At 34.8% G+C, this 23,979-nt stretch overlaps 1 long non-coding RNA gene across 1 annotated transcript in view; it reads right to left on the reverse strand.

Annotated features, from left to right (window-relative positions):
* LOC138160761 (uncharacterized) overlaps nucleotides 1-23,979 on the reverse strand; it is a 52,329-nt gene that overhangs the window by 25,710 nt on the left and 2,640 nt on the right. The gene's annotated exons all lie outside the window — the stretch shown is intronic.

The raw sequence follows: 23,979 nt of genomic DNA on the forward strand, positions 1-23,979 counted from the left end.
GATTTATGTCTTTCTGGAGAGACTGTGTGTCTCTGCTCTCTTGTTAGGTACAGAGTCTCCTTATTGGTTGAGTAACTTCACTAATGAGAGATATATATGGTCAATGGAAATCAGAGAGAAGAAAGGATCAAGGCTTGAAGGGAATTCATATGCTCAGCCGACAGAAATAGGGAGCAGAACTGAAGGTAGATCACTTCCTTTAAATAATCACTGAGCCAGAGCCTCTTTCTGATTAGTGACCACTGAGAAGATTGCTTCATCATGCCAAGTGCTTGAGTGCTGAGCCAGCCGATGTGGAAGCAGGCAGAGCAACTTTGTATATGCTTTATTAAATTAATATTACTTTAATAAGGCAAATTGATCAATTACTTCAGTGACCCAAGGTTAACTCTAATAAGTTAAAATAACCTTCTGATTGCATCTAGTACCACATTGCAAGTAAACATGAAGTTAGATAAACTCAAGATTGGAATGCTTCAACTCTTTAGACAGTAGTGAGGACATGCTTTCACATTGAGAAACACTGAAAGGGAATAATATTTTGTTTTCATATATTAGTAGACTCTTAGGAGATTTCCAGAAATATAACCTCAAGTAAGTTTTTCAAATTAAAGTTCTTCAAAAAGAAAATATTTTCCTTTAAAATTCTTTGTTTCTATGTGTTTCTATATATATGTATATATATGCATATAGATGTGTATGTGTGTGTATCCATAGCTGAATAGATTCTACTCTAACATCACAAGTAAGCAGAAGACTCCATTATGAATAGTCATATTAATGATAATCCACATAGTAGAGAAATGAGAAAATACAGATTAACTATAGTTCAGAATGAACACATTAAATCCTTAGGATATCTAAAAAAATTACTATGAAGGCTAATTTGGTCAACTATATTTGGTGTTTTTTAAGCTCAAATCTTAGGATGTTACAGCAATCAGTAGAGGGGTGACCAAAAGGCTTTTTTTAGGTAATTCACCAAACTTCATGTCACAACAAGTATATCTGATGCCTGTTTTTGACAAAAATTTCTCTATGCTAACATGTGAAAACGGTTTGTGTTAGGTGACTTTTTTCCTAATGATAAAAGGTAGATGTGCAGAGAGGAGGGATCTTTTTGGAGCAACTGATTATAGGGGATTGAAAGAGGATTCACTGATGAAAGAAGTAGGTTTTTTATGTTCTACTCATAGTTATAGTTACCATCCTAAGGTGTCTCAACAAGATTTGAGAGGTTTCGGCAAGGCAGGGAGTCCCAAGAAAACAACCCACAAGTGACAGTAGCAGAACTATTGGTACCATTATTGCCACAAGGAATATACAGAGTATTGAGAGACTGACAAGGTTTCAGAAAATATGATATTCAGAAATAACATCTTCCTTAGCTATAGGTTTTAAACTTGCAAGAGGCACCTATTTGCTTGAAGGTCAGTGACTCAGATTGCCAAAAGTGAATTAGTCATGCAGCTCTAGTCTGAATGAAGAAAGTACAAAAGGCAATAAAGAACAAGGCCAAGTCAAGATTATTCCCTGTCTGCTTCCTTCCTCTTCTCCCTCTTTCTTAGGCATAAAAATCAACTAAGCAACCTCTATACTGCAGAAAACCTTATGACTCAAAATATTTGCTTGAAGCCACCCAATTTTTAACTATATCACTGGTTGTATTTACTGATTTATCTGACGAATGGCTAATAACATAGATTTGACCCTCTGCATGTAAACAAGCTAACTTTACAAAGGCAGATTAAAATTTTTAATACATATCTCACTGATGTTATTACAACAGGCACAGGTCACTCATGGTGTTTTAATCTAAAGTATTCTTCTTCTTTTGATGAAATAATTTCTTTTTCAACTAGTACACTATATGTATTTAGTCATAGATACTATCTGGCAGAATAGTATCTTTTTACTCATTTTTTTAATCCTTTTACCTCCTGCTTGTATTTTTCCTTCACATTTTCCAAGTGTCCTTCCCCTCCTCCAATCATTTTAGCTTATCTTTATTGACTGTTTTCATTCTCTTTTAGAACTAAAAATATTCCTAAAGTTCTAAGTTCAAAGAAGGAATTAATGCTATTAAGCTTTCTATTCTTAATAATCCTACAAGAGACAACATGTTAGATGATGTTTCTAGTGCTTAAACAAATCATAGTAGCATTACTGTTCTCATCTGATAGGTAGCAAACATTTTCCTTTTCTTTTGTAATACTTGTTTGACTACTAAAAACTCTTAGCTATCTAAGCTCTGACAAAAAGGGGCATATCAGCACTTTGGGATTGAAGGCTGACATAAAAACTCAAAAATGAACCACAAGCTAACAAATATTGTAGGAGTATATTCTGGTTGGACCTAATCACACATTGGATGTGAAGTGAGGATGAATATCCAACTTTAAATCCTAAAGTACAAAATCCACTTCAGCTGAGTCACGGAGAGAAATATTGTTTGCTCCTTAGTATTTATTACAAATGAAAATATTACACAAAATAAACCTATTGCAGGACTGAAATTGGATCATACTTTCTAAGTTCTATAATAGTAAATACAGAGCACCTCAAATTCAGATAAATCTTTTTATTGATCACAAGTTAAAACAGAGAGGAAAAACATATTGATGAAAGGTTATCATAGTATATCCAAGTTATTCCATTCTTGGACTACCTGGACTCAAGCCATACACACATACATACACATACAAACACACACATATATTGTGGACTAAGAAAAAAAATTTTTTAAAAAAGTTGATAGTCATCCAATTGGTCTGGGAAATGCAGCTGAAAATAAACAGGATAGCAGATAGTCTGTGGTTTTGTTTCTGATGGTTCTTCTCTGTGTCCTTTCCTCTGCCTTTCATCCACCATCTTACCTACTTACACGATGTTATTAAAAGCTTTGGCAATAAGCACATTGCAAAGTGCCAGGTAGATCTCATATCTCTTCACTGTGTCAGACTAGAGTTCTCAATAAAGTCGTCTTAATTTTTTCCCTGTAGATTTTGAAATCTTTTCCCTTGACTGTGGTAACTCAATAGTGTGCAGAGAGAATGAGGATGCTATTATATGAAAACTGCCTCTTTTCCATACCACCTCATCAGTAGAATTCAACAAAATGCACTAAATACCAACTGTGTGCAGAAACTTGTGCTAGACATTGAAATAAATCAAAAGTTTATATATAAGATAACCCCTGTCCTGATGGATACTGTATTTATGTTACTTGTAGAGAAAAATCTATTTAGACTTTAAACAGTTACCAATATGGATTGCAATTCGAAGTTTCTCTGGTATTCTTCACTGTGTGGGAAGAGTATTTTAAATTACAAAAGGTACAAAGACTAATATTCCTGAAATGTGTGAGGTTTATCAGGCTATTTCTCTAGGGGAAAAAAATACATGATTACTATATTTCATGATTCAATTCTCCCTCTTACCCATGAAATCTTTGATACACTTTTAATGGTTGAGTCAATTGCTAAGTGTGTTTACCTCAGCTACTAACAATATTTTCTGGTGCACTGGTTCTTTCTGTAGAATAACTGTGATATTTAAAGGCCTCTATTTACACACTAAAGAATAAGGTCAGGGGCAGAGTGAAAATGGCAGAGTAGAAGCAGGTCCTCTGCATGGCTTCAGCTTCCACCTTCCCCAATTCATTTAAATGGGGACTCTGAACAAACTTTGGCGCTACAGAACCCACAAAATGACACAGAGAAGCTAAACTCCCACTGAGGACAACCTGGGAGGCTGGCAGGAATCAGCCAGCACAGAGCTCAGGGAGCTAAGCACAGGCCCGCATAAGCAGGAGGTTTTAGCCCCAGGGCGGGGCTGAACAGCCCCTGGCTGGAGGGACTCCAGATCACCAACAGCTGTGGCCATTTTCAGAAGTATCAACACATACATGCTAAGGACAAAGTGAGAGGTCAGTGCACTGTGGACTTTGGGATCCAGTAGTTGGGAGTGCGTCGGCTCTTGCCCACAGGGCGAGAAGCCACTGAGGAGCCGGCGGCTGTGTAGCCGCCCAACGTGGCAGCTTGAGCTCCTGGCCTGCAGAGTTTAGGGGGACAAAGAGACCAGTCTGAGGGGTAATCGCTATTGCTTTAACCTGCTTCGATCTGGATTGTGGTCTAGGGTGGAGTCCCAGGGGTGGGTGTCCAGCTTGCCAGAGCATGTGGAGGTTTCAGCAAGGGCACCCAACAAATACCTCCGGCAGCTGAGAAAACCCCAGCTTTTGGTACATAGCTCCCCTGTCTGGTGGCAGAGTCCTACTGTGTCAAAAAGCCAAAAAATCAAGTAACTGAGTGGCGACATGAACAGGCAAAGGAAACAAAACAAACAGAAGAATCCAACATTAGACTCCCATTTTGGGGACAAAAAGGATCAAAGCATGGAACAGGAGGAAGACAGCGAAGACAGAACTCCTTCACCAAAAGCTTCAAAGGAAAATACGAGCTGGTGACAGGTCATATAAGACCTTAAGAAGCAGAAGAGAAGTGCAGGAAAAATTGGGAAGAGAAATGAGAATGATGCAAGAAAGTTATGGGATGAGAGTCAACAGGCTGACTGAGGAAAATAACACCTCAAAAAATAGACTGACTCAATTGGCAAAAGAGACTCAAAAAGGCAATGAAGAGAAGAATGCCTTAAAAAGCCGAATTTGCCAGATGGAAAAAGAATCTCAAAAGCTCACTGAGAAGAATCATTCCTTAAGAATTATTTTGGAGTAAATGGAAGCTAATGACTTTATGAGACATCAAGATGCTGTTAAACACATCCAGACAAATGAAAAAATAGAAAACAATGTGAAATATCTCATGGGAAAAATCACTGACCTGGAAAATAGATCCAAAAGAGATAATTTAAAAATTATTGGACTACCTGAAAGCCATGATTAAAGAAAGAACCTAGAAATCATCCTCTGAGAAATTCTCAAGGAAAACTGCCCCTGATGTTCTAGAACCAGAGGGCAAAATAGAGGTTGAAAGAATCCACCAATCACCTCCTGAAAAAGATCCCGAAAAGAAAACTCCTAGGAATATTATAGCCAGGTTCTGGACTTCCCAGATCAAGGAGAAAATATTACAAGCAGCCAAGAAGAAACAATTTGAATATTGTGGAAACACAATCAGGATAACACAGAATCTAGTAGCTTCTACATTGAGGGATCAAAAGGCTTGGAATATGATATTCCAGAGGTCAAAGGAGCTAGGATTAAATCAAGAATCACCTACCCAACAAAACCGAGTATCATGTTTCAGGGGAAAATATGGTCATTCAATGAAATATAGGACTTTGAAGCCTTCTTGATGTAAAAACCAGAGTTGAATAGAAAATTTGACATTCAAATACAAGAAGCAAGAGAAGCATGAGAAAGTAAGCAGGGAAAAGAAATCATAAGGAACTTATCATAGTTGAACTATTTACACGCCTACATGCAAAAATGGTAATTGTAACTTATGAAACTTTTCTCAGTATGAGAATAGTAGAAGGCAATATAAATGAGTGTTTATATATATGTATACATACATATGTATGTATACATATATATTTATACATACATATATATGTCTATATAGGAGGATATATGTGCATATGTATACATACGTGAGTGTGTATATATATGTGTACAAGTATACATAGAGGGCACAGGATCAATTGAATAGGAAGTGATGATATTTAAAAAATAAAATTTAGAGGTGAGATAGGAATATAATGAGAGGAGATAGGGAGACAGAATGGGGTAAATTATCTCATATAAAAGAGGCAAGGGAAAGCTGTTACAATGGAGGGGAAGAACAGGAAGGCAAAAGGGAATGGGTCAGCCTTACTCTCATCGAATTTGACTTAAGGAAGGGATAACATACACACTAAATTGAGTATCTTACCCTACAGGAAAGTAGGGTCGAAGGGGACAAAAGGGAGATGATAGAAGGGCAGATTGGGGGGAGCGTAGTTAGAAGCACACACTTTTGAAAAATTACAGGGTCAAAGTAGAAAATAGAACAAGTGGGGGGCAGGATAGGATGGAGGGAAATATAGTCAGTCTTTCATAATATATCCACTATGGAAACATTTTGCATAATTATACATGTACAACCTATATTGAATTGCTTATCTTCCCCATAAATGTGGTTGATGAGGGAAGAGGGGAAAGAATCTGGAATTCAAAGTTTTAAAATCAAATGTTTAAATATATATACATATATACATATATATATATATATATATATATATATATATATATATATATATTTTTTTACATGCACCCGGGAAACAAGATATACAGGTACTGGGGTATGGAGAACCCATCTTACCCTCCAGAAACTCAGATGGGGTATGGGGGAGGATATAGGAGATAGCAGATTGGGGATGTGGGTATTCAGTGGGATCGCTGTTTTGGGGTGGTGGTTAGGGGAAAGATGGTGAGAAAATTTATAACTCAAAATCTTGTGGAAATGAATTTTGTAAACTAAAAATAAACATACAATTTTAAAAATATATAAAGTTTAAAATTTCATGATTACATATCTTTTTCCTCCTGGAGTCAGTTGTTATCCATTTACTATGGTGTTTATTATCTTGATATCTCTAAGCTTTCTCTTTTTTCAGGGTAAAAATATCCAGTTTCTTCAGTCACTCCCAGCATGACATGTTTTCCAGTCCTCTTACCATCCTGCTTTCCTCCTCTGAATGTTACAAATTGTTAACACTATTGTTAATATTTGTTTCCTAAAACTGTTCATAATATTCCAGGTTTAATTATAACAGCCTCATCATAGGATTTAGAGGTAGAATGAATCTTAGAGATCAATCAACTATTGTAATCCTTTCTTTTTATAGAATGGATCCTAAAATAGAGTTTGTGATTTTTCAAATTCACATTTGTGTGAAGTAGTAGGATCAAGATTTCCATATAGATACACAAACTCCAAATACAGGGCATTTTCCATTATGCCACAATATTTCTCTATTACCTTTCTTGCTCTGTCTTTTTAAAAATACCAACTAAGATTACATTTGATGAATTAATTGTATATTCACATAGGTGCCTGTAGACATCTCCCCATTTTCTTTTTAAAAATACATTTTTTTTTTTTACTTTTTGTTATCCTAAACTTGACAAAATTGCCAAATGGGATATTTCCATATACAAAGAAAAGTAAAAGAAGATTGCATGTGGAATTTTTTTATCTCTTCTGCATCTAACTTGTTTCCTTTGATTCAATCCAATTTTAATTTAATCTCTAGGTTTTTCCAAGTAGATCATTTTATCATTTACAAAAGTGATAATTTTATTTCTCATTTGCCTATACTTACAGACTATTATTTTTAGACCTAAATAAAATAATGAGTGTTTATAGTCATTGTCATTTTTATACCTGATCTGAATAGTAAAAACCTCTAAGTGTTTCTCTATTACATATAATTTTGGCTCCTCATTTTAGGTAGATACTACTTACCATTTTAAGGAATTTAAGGAATGCTTGATTTATTCATTTTTCTAAAAGTATTTTTTTAATGGAAATAAGTGCTTAATTTTGTTAAAAAATATTCGTGGTTTTCTTAAATATTGAATCAACCCTGCATCCCTAACCTAATCTGGTCATAGAATATATATATATATTTAAAGTTCCTGTATTCTTTTTGCTAATATCTTATTCACTGTTTTTGAGTTGGCATTTGTTAGAGATATTTCTCAATTGTTTTCCTTCTCTGCTTTGTCTCTCCCTGGATAAATGTCAAATATTTGTATTTTTGTAACATGTTTATATAATATGAGGGACTTAGGATCCTTTTATTAAAATTTTATAACAGTTTATGTAATAGTGGAAATAATCATTCTTAGAATGATAGAATTCATCTGTAATTCCATATAGTGCTTGGTTTTGTTTATGTGTTTGTTTTTTCTCTCTGTCTCTCTCTTTTTGCCTTTGGCAGTTATTTTTATAAATTGTTCCATTGTTGGCCTTTTTCCTGAACCTGTTTTATTTAAATTCCTCATCTCTACTTCTACTAACCTAAATATTATAATTTTATAAGTATTTATTGATTTGTTTTGCTATCAGTTTTGTTGGCATATAATTGGGCAAATGTTCTTAATAGTTTCTTTTAGTTCCACTTCATTTAATGTGAATTTTCCCATTTGTTTTTGATATTGGCAATTTGCTTTCCTTCCTCTTCTCTTAATCAGATTACTAATAATTTATATATATATATTATTGTTATTTTTTAAAACCTTAGTTTTATTTGGCTACTCAATGTGTTTTTTGCTTTTGTTAATCTTTTATATTCAGAATTATTTTTGCATTTAGTTGTATTTCATTTGTTGCTTTTATGATTTTTACTTATATTCCTAAAACAATAATTCTCTCTGTGTGTCTCTGTCTCTCCACAGTTCCTCCTCCCCCTCCCCCACCTTAGACTACTTACCAAAAGTTTTGGTATGTTTTCCAATTGTTGTTATTTTCTATCATAAAATTATCTATTGTTTCTGATTTGTTCTTTGTCCCACTCCCCCACCCTTTCAGGTTAAATTATTTAGCTACCATTAAGTTTGAATATTTTCTTTGAATTCACTTTTATTTATTATAATTTTATTGAATTGTGCTCAGGAAATTATGTGTCTGATATTCCTGCTTTTCTGTACATATTTATGGCTTTTTTTAATGCCCTATCCAATGGTAACTTTTTAATATAGGTGCCATACATGGCTAAGAAATAAGTGTGCTCCTTTCTATTCCCATTCAGTAATAGCCAGTGATATGTTATTATCAAAGTTTTCTAAAATTCTATTTAAGTCTTTTATATTTTTCTTAATTCATCAAAACTAAAATTAAAAAAAAACCCCACATACTCAGGGCGTCTTATTTTACTCTCTTCATATTCTTTGAAGACAATTGGGTCATGAAGGGATAACTGTTGTTCCTCTATTAGAAAATAAACCTTTCATCATCATTTAGCCCTGTCTAATTGCTTCAATGCATTTATGTTTATAGATTTTCCTTGAATCTTGTGTTTGCATTTCAAAGTTTCTATTTGATCTTTTTGTCAGGAATGTTTGTAAGTCCTCTATTCTATTAAACATGCATCCCTTCCCTCTAGCCCCCACCATAAATTTATACTTAGTTTTACCTAGTAGGTTATTCTTGACTATAAGCCATTATCTTTCATCTTTTGGCATATGTTCCATACTTTCTCTCTTTTATAGCAGTAGCTGCTAAGAATCATGTAATACTTACTGTGATTTCTTGGTACTTGAACTCTTTCTGTCTGGTCACATGCAGTACCTTATTTTCTTTTATTTAGAAGCTCTGGATTTTGGCTATGATGTTGCTGGAAATGTTTGTTTTGGGATTTATTTTAGGAGGCAATTGATAGATCCTTTCTATTCTACTTTTGCCTTTTGGTTCTAATAGACTTTCACCTATTATGTTTTGATATATGTTATACAAGTTTTCTGTTTCAATATGGTTTTCAAGGAGTCCAAGTATTCTTATATTCTCTCCCCTTGCTTTGTGATTTTGATAGTAGAAACCTTGTATTTTCCTCTATTTTTAAATTTTAAAAATTTGATCCTATTTATTTTTGTCTTATGAAGGCAGTAAGTTCTATTTGTTCCATTCTAATTTTTAGGGAGTCTGTTACCTGAGTAAGGCTTCCAATTTCCCTTCCAAATAGTTCCCCCAGAGTTTTTATTTTCACTGATGAATTAAATTTTTTTTTATCTCTCGCTTCATTTCTTCCTGGTACATTTATAGTTCTTGCAGACAATTTCCCCCCCTGGGGTTCTACTTATAGTTATAGAGTTACTCCCTTCTTCTGGGTTTCCTGCTCAGTTATCTCAATAATATTTTCTCATGATGTCTTGTGTTATCTGTTTACTTATAGCTCCAACTTTTACTTTTCTTTTGGGACTATGTGGCAGGGTCAGGGTCTGCCCCTTCAATATTTTAGAATTGGTCAGACTCTGTTTGGAGCTGAGACTGATTTTCAGGGCTCTTTCAACTGTATTCCACCTCCCTTGGGGTGTCTAAACTCAGAGCATTACAATTTCTCAGGACCTCCTGAATTGCCTCAGTTTAGAACACTGTGGTTTTTAATGAAAATTTGCTAGGGGTGAAGAGCATCTCAGATAAGGGACTTATACCTGAGTTTAAGGGGTTAGAGCAATGCTTTTGTTTTGTTTTGTTTGTTTTTTCCTTCTGATTGCCCTAGATAATTTGATCGCTTAGGACTTCCTTACCATCAGAACAGAATGCCTTCAGTTTTAGGTACATCTAGAGCACCCGTGCTTACAATATGGACGTATTTCTGACTTGTTTACTTATACGCTTGCTGGCTTCCATGGCAGGGGATAGTCACCAACTTCTCACTGTCTTTTTCTGTAGTCCTGAGTTGTATGAAGAAGCTCAATGATGTCTGTCTTTGGATTTTTAAAAATCATTATTTGATATATGAAAGAAAAAAGGAAATAAGCACTTTTTAAGTGCCTATTAAATACCAGGTACTGTGCTAAACACTTTACAAAAGTTGTCTCATCTGATCCTCATAGCAGCTCTGGGAAGTATGTGCCTTAAATTTGAATATATTCATATATATGTGTGTAAATCTATATATAATGTATCTATCTCATATACACCCATTCACATGGTGAAAGGACATTATTTCAGGACACAGTAAAAAAAAAATAAGCAGCACATCCCAATATAAACTATAAAAAGAAAGTATAGCAACCTTCACTCTTATCACTATTTATGTTATCAGCAAGCATAAAAAGTATATTAAAAATAGTGTTAGAATCTGACTGAGAACTCTAATTTTAATCCAGCTCCATTCTCCATCTTTACAAAAAAGATCAAGCTTAACTCATGGCATAAGATGAGAAATGGAAACCCTAATATAAGTAAGATTTCTAATTGAGTTATTTGATGATCTCTTTCCTGGAGCACTAAAAAAGTCCATTATTTAACAATAGTTATATTATGTGAAGTTCTATTTTTAAGATAGAATGCCACAAACTAAAATGTTTTAGTTATTGCGGTGTTATAAATGAAACTATTTTGTGATTGATCCTTTGTTTATACTCAACCTTAATAACTTCAAAATGGTTTCATCCAGCATGAAGTAATAGACATAACATTTTTTGTCCTACCAATAGATATCATATGGATCAAAAAACAACTTAAACATACTCCTCAGTGATAAAATTTGCCTTTCTTATAGTAGTGAACTTCTAAAAACAAGTTTTATTTAAATAAACAGTATTATAAATGTCAGTTAAAGTGAATATTATCATCTACACACACAAAAAACTCTTATCAATGAATTTTAGTTAACTATCAGATATCAATGATATTTATATGCCACTTACCACCCTGCTTGCAAAAAGTCCAAAATTAATCAGAAATAAGTAAAATTACTGCTTAAAAAGTACTTTTTGGGGGTGGCTAAGTGGCACAGTGAATAGATCACCAAGCCCTGGAGTCAGGAGGACCTGAGTTCAAATGCAGCCTCAGATACTTAACACAAAAACTAGCCGTGTGACCTTGGGCAAGTCACTTAACCCAAATTGCCCTCCAAAAGGCCAAAAAAAGTACTTTTTTTCCCCTTTATAATCCATACTCTTCCTTTCCTCACCATTCCTAATGATATATTATGTAGTTAATAAAATTATGTTAAGTGGGAAAATAATGAATTGACCTAAAGAACAAAGGATCTACAGCATATCCCATAATTATTATTCTGCTCCCCAAACTATAGGTTTATAGCTTTGGAGGCACCAAAGGATGTGCTGTCTAAGATTTTAGGAGCCATATATAGCAATTTTAAAGTGATGATTTGGTCTCAAGGTTTATTCAATTACTCTTGTTTGCTCTTCACTTTACTGCAATCTCATTCTGAGTTGGATTTTCTTGATATAAATGTTCTTCTACTCTGGAAAGTAGTATTCAGAAATATATATTTTTCCTTTGCTTTTTGTTAGCTTTCAGTCCCCAGTCAGTCACTTCTGGAAGTGTTTGCTTTCTAATATCTCTTTTTTGGAGATGTTACCCTACCTCAGTTACTTTCTCCCAACTCTGTTCTCAATAAGTAAAACTCAACTAGCAATTTCCAGTAGTTACCACTAATTATAAGACAAAGTAAGCCTTTAAAACAAAGAAAGATAAACAGCCTCCACCACCATGCCCAGAAAAATAAGAATATTAGAAGAGTAGTTTTTTTTTTAAATCCCAGTCCAGGACTTAATCACAGAAAAGGGGCCAACAAACAGAAAAAAGGTAGAGAGGACTGATTCCAGAGGTAGCATTTTTCATGACTATAACCTCAGGTATAGAAACTCCTAGGGTACAGAGACACCCCACAGGGTCCACTTACAGTACTAGCTAACCTGGGCCCTCCACAGATCCAGGTTTAAGGATACATATTTTAGTTCTAGTGAGAAGAATGATAAGCTCATATTATCAGCTAGGTCAGGTATAAGGGTTAATTGCTGTTGTTTGTCCTTCATTTTTGAAGAGAACCAATGACATCACAGGGTCATATATTGACTTGAGAATTAATTGGATTTAAGTTAGGTAGAGTTGTACAAAGTCATGGAGCCTTACTCTCTCTTCCAGAGTTATCAAAGTGGCAAGACAAAAGTCAGGATAACTGGAAATGGCCTAGGATGCAATGGATGAACTTGCTACCTTCAATGTCTGATCAAGTTATAAGTGCTCCATAGAGCCTGCTTGAGCTGCCCTCATGGCTGTTGGAACAAATTGTTCTCATATGCCCATTCTGCAAGGGAAAGTCTTTGAATGCTTGGGGTTGTGTAGCGCCATTGCAAAATTCACAGCTCCCACAATCACTATAAATATACCTGCATGGTGCTTGATTTGCAAAATATAACAGACTCTCTTTACATAAGACAGAAGCAAAACATTTATTCAGACACAAGAAAACCAAATACCCAAACCAGTAAGCCAATTCCATCATAGTAGCAAAGAATAAATAAGCTACAACAGTGGAGATTTTGGGGATGGAGCAGGAAAACTCCATGAGCTCCCTCCATAACCACCTCAAATACCTATAAAATATGACTCTAAACAAATTTTAGAGCTACAGAATCCACAAAATGACAGAGAAAAACAAATCTCCCACGGAAGGTAGCTTGGCAGGCTGGCAGAAAGAGTCCATCTTAGCACACTGGTTGTTGAGCCGAGCCCTGCTTGAGCCCGTGGTTTTTAGCCCCAGGGAGGCCCTGACCAGCAGCGACTGGCACAGACCTCGAGAGAGTGGATCACAAGTAGCTGTGGTGGTTTCCAGAAATATCAACTCATAAATGCCAAAGACAAAGTAAAAGGTCAATGTAGAACTCTTTTAGAACTGGGGGGGGGGAGAGGTGGATCAGAGGCACGGTCTAGCCTCTTCCCCCAGAGTGAGAAGTGTGGAAGATGTGGCAGCCATGCGGCTTCCTTCACATGGCTGCTTCAGAGCTCCTGGCTTGCAGATCATGGGGGGGGGGGCGGGGAACAACCATTCAGAGGGTAATTACTCTTGCTTTAACCTGCCTGGATCTGGATCACAGACTTGGGTGGTGGTCCTGAGGTGTGTGACCAGTGAGCCAGAGCATGTGCGGGCTGTAGAGACAGTGCCCTCCTAATAGCTCCAGCAGCTGTAAAATTCCCAGCGATTTGGGACAAATCTCTCCCCTCTGGAAGCAGAGTTCTACTGTGGCAAAGAGCTCAAAAGTCATGTAATTGAATGGCAACATAAGAAAGCAAAGAAGCAATGCAAGCACAGCAATCCTAGATTCCTTTTTGGGGACAAAAAGGATCAAAGCATGGAATAAAAGGAAGACAACAAAGTCAGAACTCCTGCACCAAAAGCTTCCAAGAAAAATATGAGCTGTTTACAGGCCATAGAGGACCTTAAGAAGGATTTTGAAAATCAAGTGAGAGAAGTGGAGGAAAAATTGGGAAGAGAAATGAGAATGATGAAAGAAAATCATGAAAAGAGAGTCAACAATCTGACTGAAGAAAACAACACCTTAAAAAATAGATGAAATCAAATGGCAAAAGAGGCCCAAAAAGCCAATGAGGAGAAGAATGCCTTAAAAAGCAGAAATTTGCCAAATGGAAAAAGAATCTCAAAAGCTCACTGAAGAGAATCGTTCCTTCAAAATTAGATTGGAACAAGTGTAAGCTAATGACTTTTTGTGAAATCAAGATAACATTAAACAGATCCAAACAAATGAAAAAAAAAATAGAAGGCAATGTTAAACATCTCATTAAAAAAACCACTGACTTAGAAAATAGATCCAGGGGAGATCATTCAAAAATTATTGGACTACCTGAAAGCCATGATAAAAAAAAACCTAGAAATCATCCTTCAAGAAATTCTCAAGGAAAATTGCCCTGATATTTAAGAACCAGAGAGCAAAATATAAATTAAAAGAATTCACTGTTCACCTATTGAAAAATATCCCCAAAAGAAAACTCCTAGGAATATTATAGTCTGGTTCTAGAGTTCCCAGATCAAGGAGAAAATATTACAAGTAGCCAAGAAGAAACAATTTGAATATTGTGGAAACACAATCAGGATAACACAGGATCTGGCAGCTTCTATCTTGAGGGATCAAAGAACTTAGAATATGATATTCCAGAAGTCAAAGGAACTAGGATTAAATCCAAGAATCACCTACCCAGAAAAACTGAGCATAATGTTTCAGGGGAAAATATGGTCATTCAATGAAATATAGTACTTTCAAGCATTTTTGATGAAAAAACTGGAATTGAAGAGAAAATTTGACATTCAAATACAAGAAGCAAGAGAATCATGAGAAGGTGAACAGGGAAAAGAAATCATAAGGAACTTATCAAAGTTGAACTATTTACATGCCTACATGGAAAAATGATAATTGTAACTTAAGAAACTTTTCTCAGTGTGAGGATAGTTGAAGGGAATATAAAAGTATATATGTACCCACATATATATGTGTATGTATATATATACATATATATGAGGGGATATGCGTATTAATACATATGTGAGTGTGTGTATATATGTGTAGAGGTATACACAGACAGAGGGCACAGGATCAATTGAATAGGAAGGGATGATACTTAAAATGTGAAATTGAGAGGTGAGAGAGGAATATAATTAGAGGAGATGGAGAGAGACAGAATGGGGGTAAATTATCTCATATAGAAGAGGCAAGGAAAAACTGTTACAATGTAGGGGAAGAACAGGAAGGCAAAAGGGAATGAGTCAACCATACTCTCATTAAATTTGGCTTAGGGAGAGAATGGCATACACACAAAATAGGATATCTCATCCTACAGGAGAGTAGGGGGGAAGGGGATAAGAGGGGGCACGATGGAAGGAAGGGAAGCCTGGGGGGGAGGGAAGTCGGAAGCACCTACTTTTGAAAAGGGACAGGATCCAAGTAGAGAATAGAACAAGTGGGGGGTGGGATAGGATGGAGGGAAATATAGTCAGTCTTTCACAATATAACCACCATGGAAATGTTTACATAGCTACACATGTACAGCCTATATTGAATTGCTTATCTCCCCAGCAAGGGTGGTTGATGAGGGAGGAAAGGAAAGAATGTAGAATTCAAAGTTTTAAAATCAAATGTTTAAAAAATTATTATTATTATTATTATATGCAACTGGAAAATAAGATATATAGGCGCAGGGGCATAGAGTTACATCTTTCCCTACCAGAAAGTTGGAGGGGGTATGGGGGAGGATAGAGGAGAGAGCAAATTGGGGGAAGGGGTATACAGTGGGATTGCTGTTTTGGGTTGGTGGGTAGGGGAAAGGTGGGGAGAAAATTTATAGCTTAAAATCTTGTGGAAATGAATGATGTAAACTGAAAATAAACATAAAATTTAATTTAAAAGAATAAGCCGCAACAGCACAGAGAGCCACAGCATCTTTTATCCTCACTGATGGGTTGGAAGTTGGTTACTCTCAAGGGTTAATTATTCAGCAAATCACAGGAGATCTAGGTCTATTCAACATGTGACCTGACCAACATATGATATTACTAAGAAAACTGGAGAAGTGATTACACTTGTGGCTAGATCACAATACTACTGCTATATATGATGCACCTTACACATAATTGTATATATTCATTAACACATGCAGTTATTATTACACATTTGTGTAATATAGAATTGCTTGTTAGCTATGCATTATTTTGCCGTTTGTCCATTTGTATTATGCTACTATTCAGATATGCTGTGTTATTATGTAGACATACTAAAATTATCATTGCATCGCTTTTTATACAATTTATACATTTATAAATATATGAATTATTATATTATTTAGGTTTGAATTATTTATATTTAAATTAAAATATTATACATATGATATATATTCATGAATATATAAATATATAGAAACATTTATATAATTTATCTCTTTTTTTTGAGGTGCCCAAGCCATGCTGCTCACTTAACTTCTAATTCAATTCATTATCTGGGCTACTCTATCTTCCCAATAATTGATTTCGTCCCGTTCATGGGCATTCTCTTTGTCTTCTCCCCTCTTTTCCAACTGTCCTTTATATTTTATCTTCCCATATTACAATGTAAACTGTTGTAAAGTAGGGACCATCTTGTTTTCTTATATTTGTGTTCCCAATGCTCAGTGCAATGGCTGGTACATATTGAGCACTTAATAATTGCTTTATCTATGCATATTAGCTTATACAGATATGAATATACTCTTCTGAAATATGTACATAATATGCCCTGCATTTAAATTAGGCCTGTAGTCACTAGTTATCCAGAATTTGAGATTATGGACAAAAATGTTGAAATACACCCTGATTGATTTGTTGACTACATTAAACGTTTAAAGGAGGGGAAGAATGAAGTGGAATATGTCTTGAAAGAATAGGACCTAATCACAGAATAGTGTCTGATATTAGTGCTAACATGTGGCTTTACCAGGTGTTCTCTTTATTGGGTTCAAATAAGTCCTTACAATGAATTAGAAAGGAAACAATATGAGAGGAGTAAGAATAATAGGTTAACATCAATCAGACTATCAGAGGATTACTCTCTAGAACTGGAAAAATAATAACAACAAATTTCATGTAAAGTAACAAAATGTCAAAAATCTCCAAGCAAATAATGAAAAAAAGTGGAAAGAGGACCTAACAATGTCATATCTCAAACTATATAACAAAGCAGTCAAATATAGTAGCCATAGTATTTCATGATCCCAAACCCAACTACTGGAGTAAGAACCTTTCATTTACAAAAACCTGAGAAAACTGGAAAAGAGTCTGATAGAAATTAGGTACACTCCAATGCCTCTCCCTATGTCAAGATAAACTGCTCATGGATACATGACGTAGAGATAAAAGGTCATGAACAAATTAGAAGAGCAAGGAAGAAATTACCTTTAGACACTAAGGCTAGGGGAAGAATTCATTACCAAACAAAGGAAAGAGAAGATCACAGAAGATAAAATTGATAATCTTGATTGTATATAACTAATAATAATAATAACCAGCATTTATATAGCACTTCAAGGTTTTCAAAGAATTTTACAAATATTATCTCATTTGATTCTCACAACAGTCCTAGGAAGTAGGTGGTATTTTTAAGCTCACTTTACAGATTAAGAAAATGAAGCAGGCAAAGGTTAAATGACATGCCCAGGGTCACATAACTAGTGTTTGGGACCATAATTTTTACTCGAGGTCTTTCTGACTCCAGTCCCAGCACTCTATCCACTGTACCACAACCAATTCACTTAAAGTTGAGGAGAAACAGTGAAGTAGGAAAGAAAAATCTTTGTGGCAAATTTTTCTTATAATTATCTCTCTCATCTGTGAATTATATAATGAAGGAAAGGGAGTTTTTCAAAGGAAGAAACCCAAACTATCAATAGTCACATAAAAAATGCTTCAATTACTAATTATTAGACAAATGCAAATTTAAAAAGTTCTTCCTCATACTCATCAGACTGGCAAAAAGTTGATGAGCCCCCCCCCCCAAAACAAGGAAAATGACAAATGTTGAAATGTTGAAGGGGCTGCAAGAAAACAGTCAAATTAATAGTCCATTTGTAGAACTCTGAATTTGTGCAATTTGGAATTAAGATCCCAAAGCTACTAAACTTTTTATACCCTTTGACCCAGCCATACCACTACTAGGTCTAAACTCCAAAGAAATGTAAAAAAGAGGAAGAGGACCCTTATGTATAAGAATATTCATAGCAGTTTTTACTCTAGTGTCAAAGAACTAGAAACTGAAGGAATGCTCATCAACCGGGGAATAACTGAATAAATTATAGTATATGAAAATAATGGAATATTTTTACCTTATAAAGATGAGATAAGCCATAATTTTAAAGAAATTTGGGGAGACTGGTACTAACTGGTACAGAAATAATGACAATATTGCAGAGACTAACAATTTTAACTTTGAAATTTGATCAATACAATCTCCAGAAACAATTCCAAAAGACCAAGTAAGAAACACGCTACCCACTTAGTGAAAGAGAGGTAATGGACTCACTATAAAATATACATTCCTAGATAAGGACCAGTGTAAGAGAATTTGTTTCAAGAACTACACATATTTGTTTTAGGCCTCTAAAAATGACACAGTTTGAGTAGACTGAAAGGGATTATCTGGTGTGACCACATTTTTCACAGGTAGTTTAAAGTCTCACTGTTGGGCCCTTTTTAAAGATTAGGTCCTAGGCTTTCAGACATGACATTCTTGAACTATAGAATCTCTTAAGCATATAAAACAAACCATATATATTTTCCCCTTAGGTTAAAAGAAATCTGAATAATGCTATTGACTTTATACAAATAGGACCAGTTTTCTGGTCCTTTTAATTTTTTTCCCTGAATTTATTTATTTAGTTTTAGTTTTTAACATTAATTTCCACAAGATTTTGAGTTCCAAATTTTCTCCTCATCTCCCCTCTACCTCCCACTCCAAGATGGCAAGCATACAGATTACTCCTTCCCTAAGTCTGCCCTCTTATATATCACCTTCTCTATCCCTTCTCTTAACCCCTTCCCACTTACTTTCTTGTAGGGCAAGACGGATCCTTTTAACTTTTGATTTAAACTTTCTAACTTTGGATTTAAGCCCAAAGCAAGGAAATGTAGATGAATCCGGATGTAACTGTGGGTTAATTCAGTAGGATTGATTTTCTAAGGATCATGAAGACTGTCTTGTATACGGTGGAGATAAGTACTTCCTTGTTTTCTCTTAGAATATATATAATAGAGACAATAATTGTAAAGTATTTCACACAGGCCCTGGCACATTTTTTGTTGTTGTTCATTTGTGTCCAACTCTTCATGGACACCATGAACTACAGCATTCCTCTATTACCTACTATCTCTCAAAGTCTGTTCAAGTCCATGTTCATTGTTTTCATGATACCATCTATCCATCTCATCCTCTATTATTCCCTTTTCCTTTTGCCTTCCATCTTTCCCAGCATCAGGATCTTTTCTTATGAGTCCTGTCTTCTCATTATGTGGCCTTAGTATTTAAGCTATAGCTTTAGTATTTGACCTGCTGGTAAGTAGCTTGAATTAATTTCTTCTAAGTATTTAATGATTTGACCTCCTTGCTGTCTGAGAGATTCTCAAAAGTCTTCTCCAGCACCACAGTTTGAAAGCATCAATTCTGTGCCTCTCAGTTTTCCTTATAATCCAGCTCTCATAGTCATACATTACTACTGGAAAAAGCATAACTTTGACTATAGAGACCTTTGTCAGCAAGGTGATGTATCTGATTTTTGTATGCCATTCAGATTTTTCATAGCTTTTCTTTCAAGCAGCAAATGTCTCTTAATTTCATGACTGCAGTCACTGTTTGCAGTGATCTTTGAGCTCAGGAATAAAAATCTGACATTAATTCCATTTCTTCTTCCTCTATTTGCCATGACAAGTTGCCAAGATCCTAGTCTTATTTTTATGTTAAGCTTTAAGCCTGGCACATAGCAAGCACTATATAAATGTTAGCTATAATTATTATGTAGGGTATGAGGAGGTTTATTGAAACTTTTGGTCATATCTGACTCTACTGCACTTGCTGACTTAATATATTTAAGTAAAAAGGAATATTGTGACCTTTATAATTTCTTTGTTTTCCTCTTTTTCATCCCTGAGTGCAAAAAAAGAAAAGGAAAAACAAAATGTCTTTAATGAAAGTCATATAAAAAGAGAGAAGGACCTGGCCTATCACTGTTTAGTAGAGGGAAATGTGTCCAAAGCAGATTAAGACTATTTGAGTCCCCCCCATTGACCAATTGATATCATGACATAATAATTTTACTCTAGAATGGATCAGTCCTACTTATGACGTCTAGAAAAGACAATCTTTTAAATGTTTGATTAGCTTATAAAAAACCCAGAATTATTCTATTACTTACACATGTACCTTGCATGTTAATTAAAAAAAAGAATTAGAATGTGCTTTCTCCTCACCTCTAATTTTTATCATCCCTAACCTGCTTACAAAGCTCAGCTCAAGCTCCATTTCCTCCAAGAGATCCTTCCTGATCTATCCCAAGTACTGATTCATTCACCCCCCACTCCCTGCAAATTATATTGAATTTACTTTTTACATGTTTTATATTCACTTTTATGTGTTCATGTTGTTTTCTCCTAATAGCATGTAAGAAGGAACTGATTCATTTTTCTCTCTCTCCCCAGTGCCTGGCATATAGCAGGTATTCAATAAATACTTATTGATTAATTGATAATTAATGGGTTCAATTGGACTGTTTTTCCACTGATAGTAAGTTACATATTTGATCATACTGTGGTAATGGGATGTACTCCGTACTGGGAAATTATTTTCAAGCATCTTCAGTTTTATGTTGGCCCTGCCTGTGTTTTTAGTTACTAAAATAGAGAACCCCAGTGAAATTGTTTAAGAATCCAATCTAAAAAAAGTTCATCTAACCATAAACTTTTTTTACTTGTCCTCATTTAACCAGATACCCTTGCAACAGGGAAAGATTCCCCCACTCCCAAAATCATCTTCCACTGAAGTCAAACTCTGATGACTCATCATGGCGTGGGAGTGACCCTAAATGCTCAGAGGCAATGTCAGGGGTACACAAGCTCTGGCAGGTCTTACCAAGCTCTAAAGGTTTCAGCACACAGGCCAAGTAACAGAATGTGTATCTGTCACCTGGGGAGTGGCCCACTTACATTCATAAAAGCTTATTAAAAGGTTCGGTGCATAAGTTTTTCCACCATAGCCACTGTTGAAGACCATCTATCAGTGAAGTATTTCTGTAAATTATATTTATAATTACCTAGACTATTTTCTTTGACTATGTAGACATAATTTTTAATGTCTGTAACTAAAGTTAGCATAGCAAATCACTTTTACCCTCACAGGCCCCTATAGCAATTTAGGAATTGAGTTAAGTTATGGCACACTTAGACAACAAATATTGCATAGCTGACTCAATAAGGAGCTTTCTCTAAGGAGATGACCTAAGGTATAACCACAGACCTTAGGAAAAGCAAATATTTGATAATGAGGGGTCACTTGAGGAGCATATATATCCTGTCCTACTCACTGGTTGATAGCTTCTCAGACGTGACATAATTCCCAGCTTCCCTGAGGACCAGGCTGGGATCACTAAGCTCATCCTGGCAGGGAAAGGAAGACCCTGGAAAGCTTCACTGACCAAGTATCTTTGTAGCACAGCTTGAGTATTATATAGTTTACATAACAGTAAATCAATTGCTTGCTTGCATACGCAGACTCAAAGTGCTTCACTGTGCTAGGCTGATTCTGGTAAGAAACATACATACAATTATAAATGGATAAATACACACATATAATTTATTTACATACACACACATATATGTATCTGTGTGAAGGATAAATAGCGACAATAACAATATGTAAAGATTGATCATTGTAAGTATGTTTCTGTACTAGTAGATTTCACAATAAAATGGTAAAGTTCTTATAGGCTAAGTCTATTGTTTCTCATTTTGCATTTTTGTTTAGTTAATCATTGTTAATAAAGTTGAAATAATTGATCCACTAAAGACTCTAACACTTTAAAACAGTTTTACTTCAAATAGGAACATATTAGACTTTGAGCTTTTCAAAGAACAACAAAACCAAACAGTGCTGAGGAAAGACAAATGTTTTTATGAACATTGGGCAACCATTTTAAAATATGCTTTAACATTTCTTTGCTTATCCAATTGATGGTTTAAAAGAACTTGGAAGAAACTCTTAAAAGCAATTATTTTTGTATATTCTAATCTTTAAAAATTTTAAAATAAAATTTCATTCTAGTTTGTTTTGTTTTGTTTTTTTTGAAAAACATGATGTTTACAAGGAAAAGAAAGTTCTGTTATCTTCTTTTAAGTTTTAAAGTAAACCCAATTTAGGACCACATCAGTATATATGGCCATAGAGACTATTGACTTAGGCAACAGGAAGAAGAAAACTAGAGAAAATATGAATAATTCAGGTCACAGAAAAACCCAGAGCTCTGAAAGAAGAAAACTTAAAGCACACAATGTCCCCAAAATTTAAACTATCAGATTAAATGATCTCACTTTTCAGAGCAAAGTTAAGCTGGAGTACACAAAGTTAACTTTTTGTTATATATGTATCCCATATTTGTATATCTCTCAAAAATATTAATAGGAAAACTATCATTTTTCATAATTCAATAAAGTCCATTATTCTATCAAGATGCAACATGACTATTTTATTTTAATCTATTTTGCTTTCAGCAGATAAGTTATGAGTCCTGATACTTCCAAAAGAGTTATCTAGTTCCCATTAACATACAGCAACAAAGAAATATAAGCAAACAAAAAACAAGCCAAACACTCTTTCACACACAAAACCTTCACCTTTGCCTTCCCTCGCAATTTTAATAAAATTGATTTCAATTTTATTTTATGTCTTGTCTCCAAAATCTATCAGTGATAGTAACTCCAATATTACTACGGTTTTGCATTTCAGAAAATGAGGAGGACCCAGTTTTCTCAGAAGCATTATCTTTGATATAAGCCACTTAAAACCTATCTGCTAAAAGCATTTTAATAATCAATGAATAATACAAATAATCTATTTTCACTGAAAGCTGAGTCCTAAGCAATAGCACAGATCTGGTTTCTTAAGCACATCCTCATTTTAAAAATATATACCTATTACGAAGAATTTCATACATGCACACACACACCCCACATCAAAATGTAATGAATTAAATGCAAAAATGAACATTACAATGAAAATAGCAATTCCATATAGCCTGAAAGTTCTATTAAGATAAATAGAAGCCACCACTTTTGGCAAGGGGAAGAATAATATGTTTGGTGATTTCTTTTTGCCCTGAAGTTTATTTTTCAAAACCACAAGCCAAAAAAAGTAAATGTAAGAAGCTATATAGGAGCTGAACACCTTTACAGCAAACAATAACCTCCGTGAGAGCAGGGTGTGAAAAAACCATTTAAGGAGGGTTTGATATTGACATCTTGTACAAAGGTTCAACAAGCAGTCAAAGCCGTATAGTCCTCATACTTTTACTTAAATAATTCAATCCAGTTTTCCTAATGGTAATTAAAATAAAGGCCTCATTTAAGAATTATTATCCTATTTGGTATGTGAAAACATGTTTTAGGCTAATCTAGGAAGAAAAAAACTACACAATTCAAAGCCATTCCTCACCTCCAAATTACCTCATACCAGAATTTCAGAGTTGAAAGAGACCTGAGAAGTCATTCAGAGAATGCACTAATTTCACAACCAAAAGAACTGAGGCCCACAGAAGTTATTTGACTTGCCAAGGTCAAGTGGTCAGAGTTAACTTCTGAACGAGATTCTAGGTCTACGGACTTTAAGTCTAGTGTGTTATTTTGAATGACTGTGCTATTCAATTTTTTTTTTCTACTTTTCAGCTAATTTTAATCAATCTAAACCAAACTCCCCCCCCCCCC

The sequence above is a fragment of the Petaurus breviceps genome, unplaced genomic scaffold (genome assembly GCF_028583685.1).
Source record: "Petaurus breviceps papuanus isolate PSGF00001 unplaced genomic scaffold, PetGlider_PUasm1.0 118, whole genome shotgun sequence".
Classification (NCBI taxonomy): domain Eukaryota; kingdom Metazoa; phylum Chordata; class Mammalia; order Diprotodontia; family Petauridae; genus Petaurus; species Petaurus breviceps.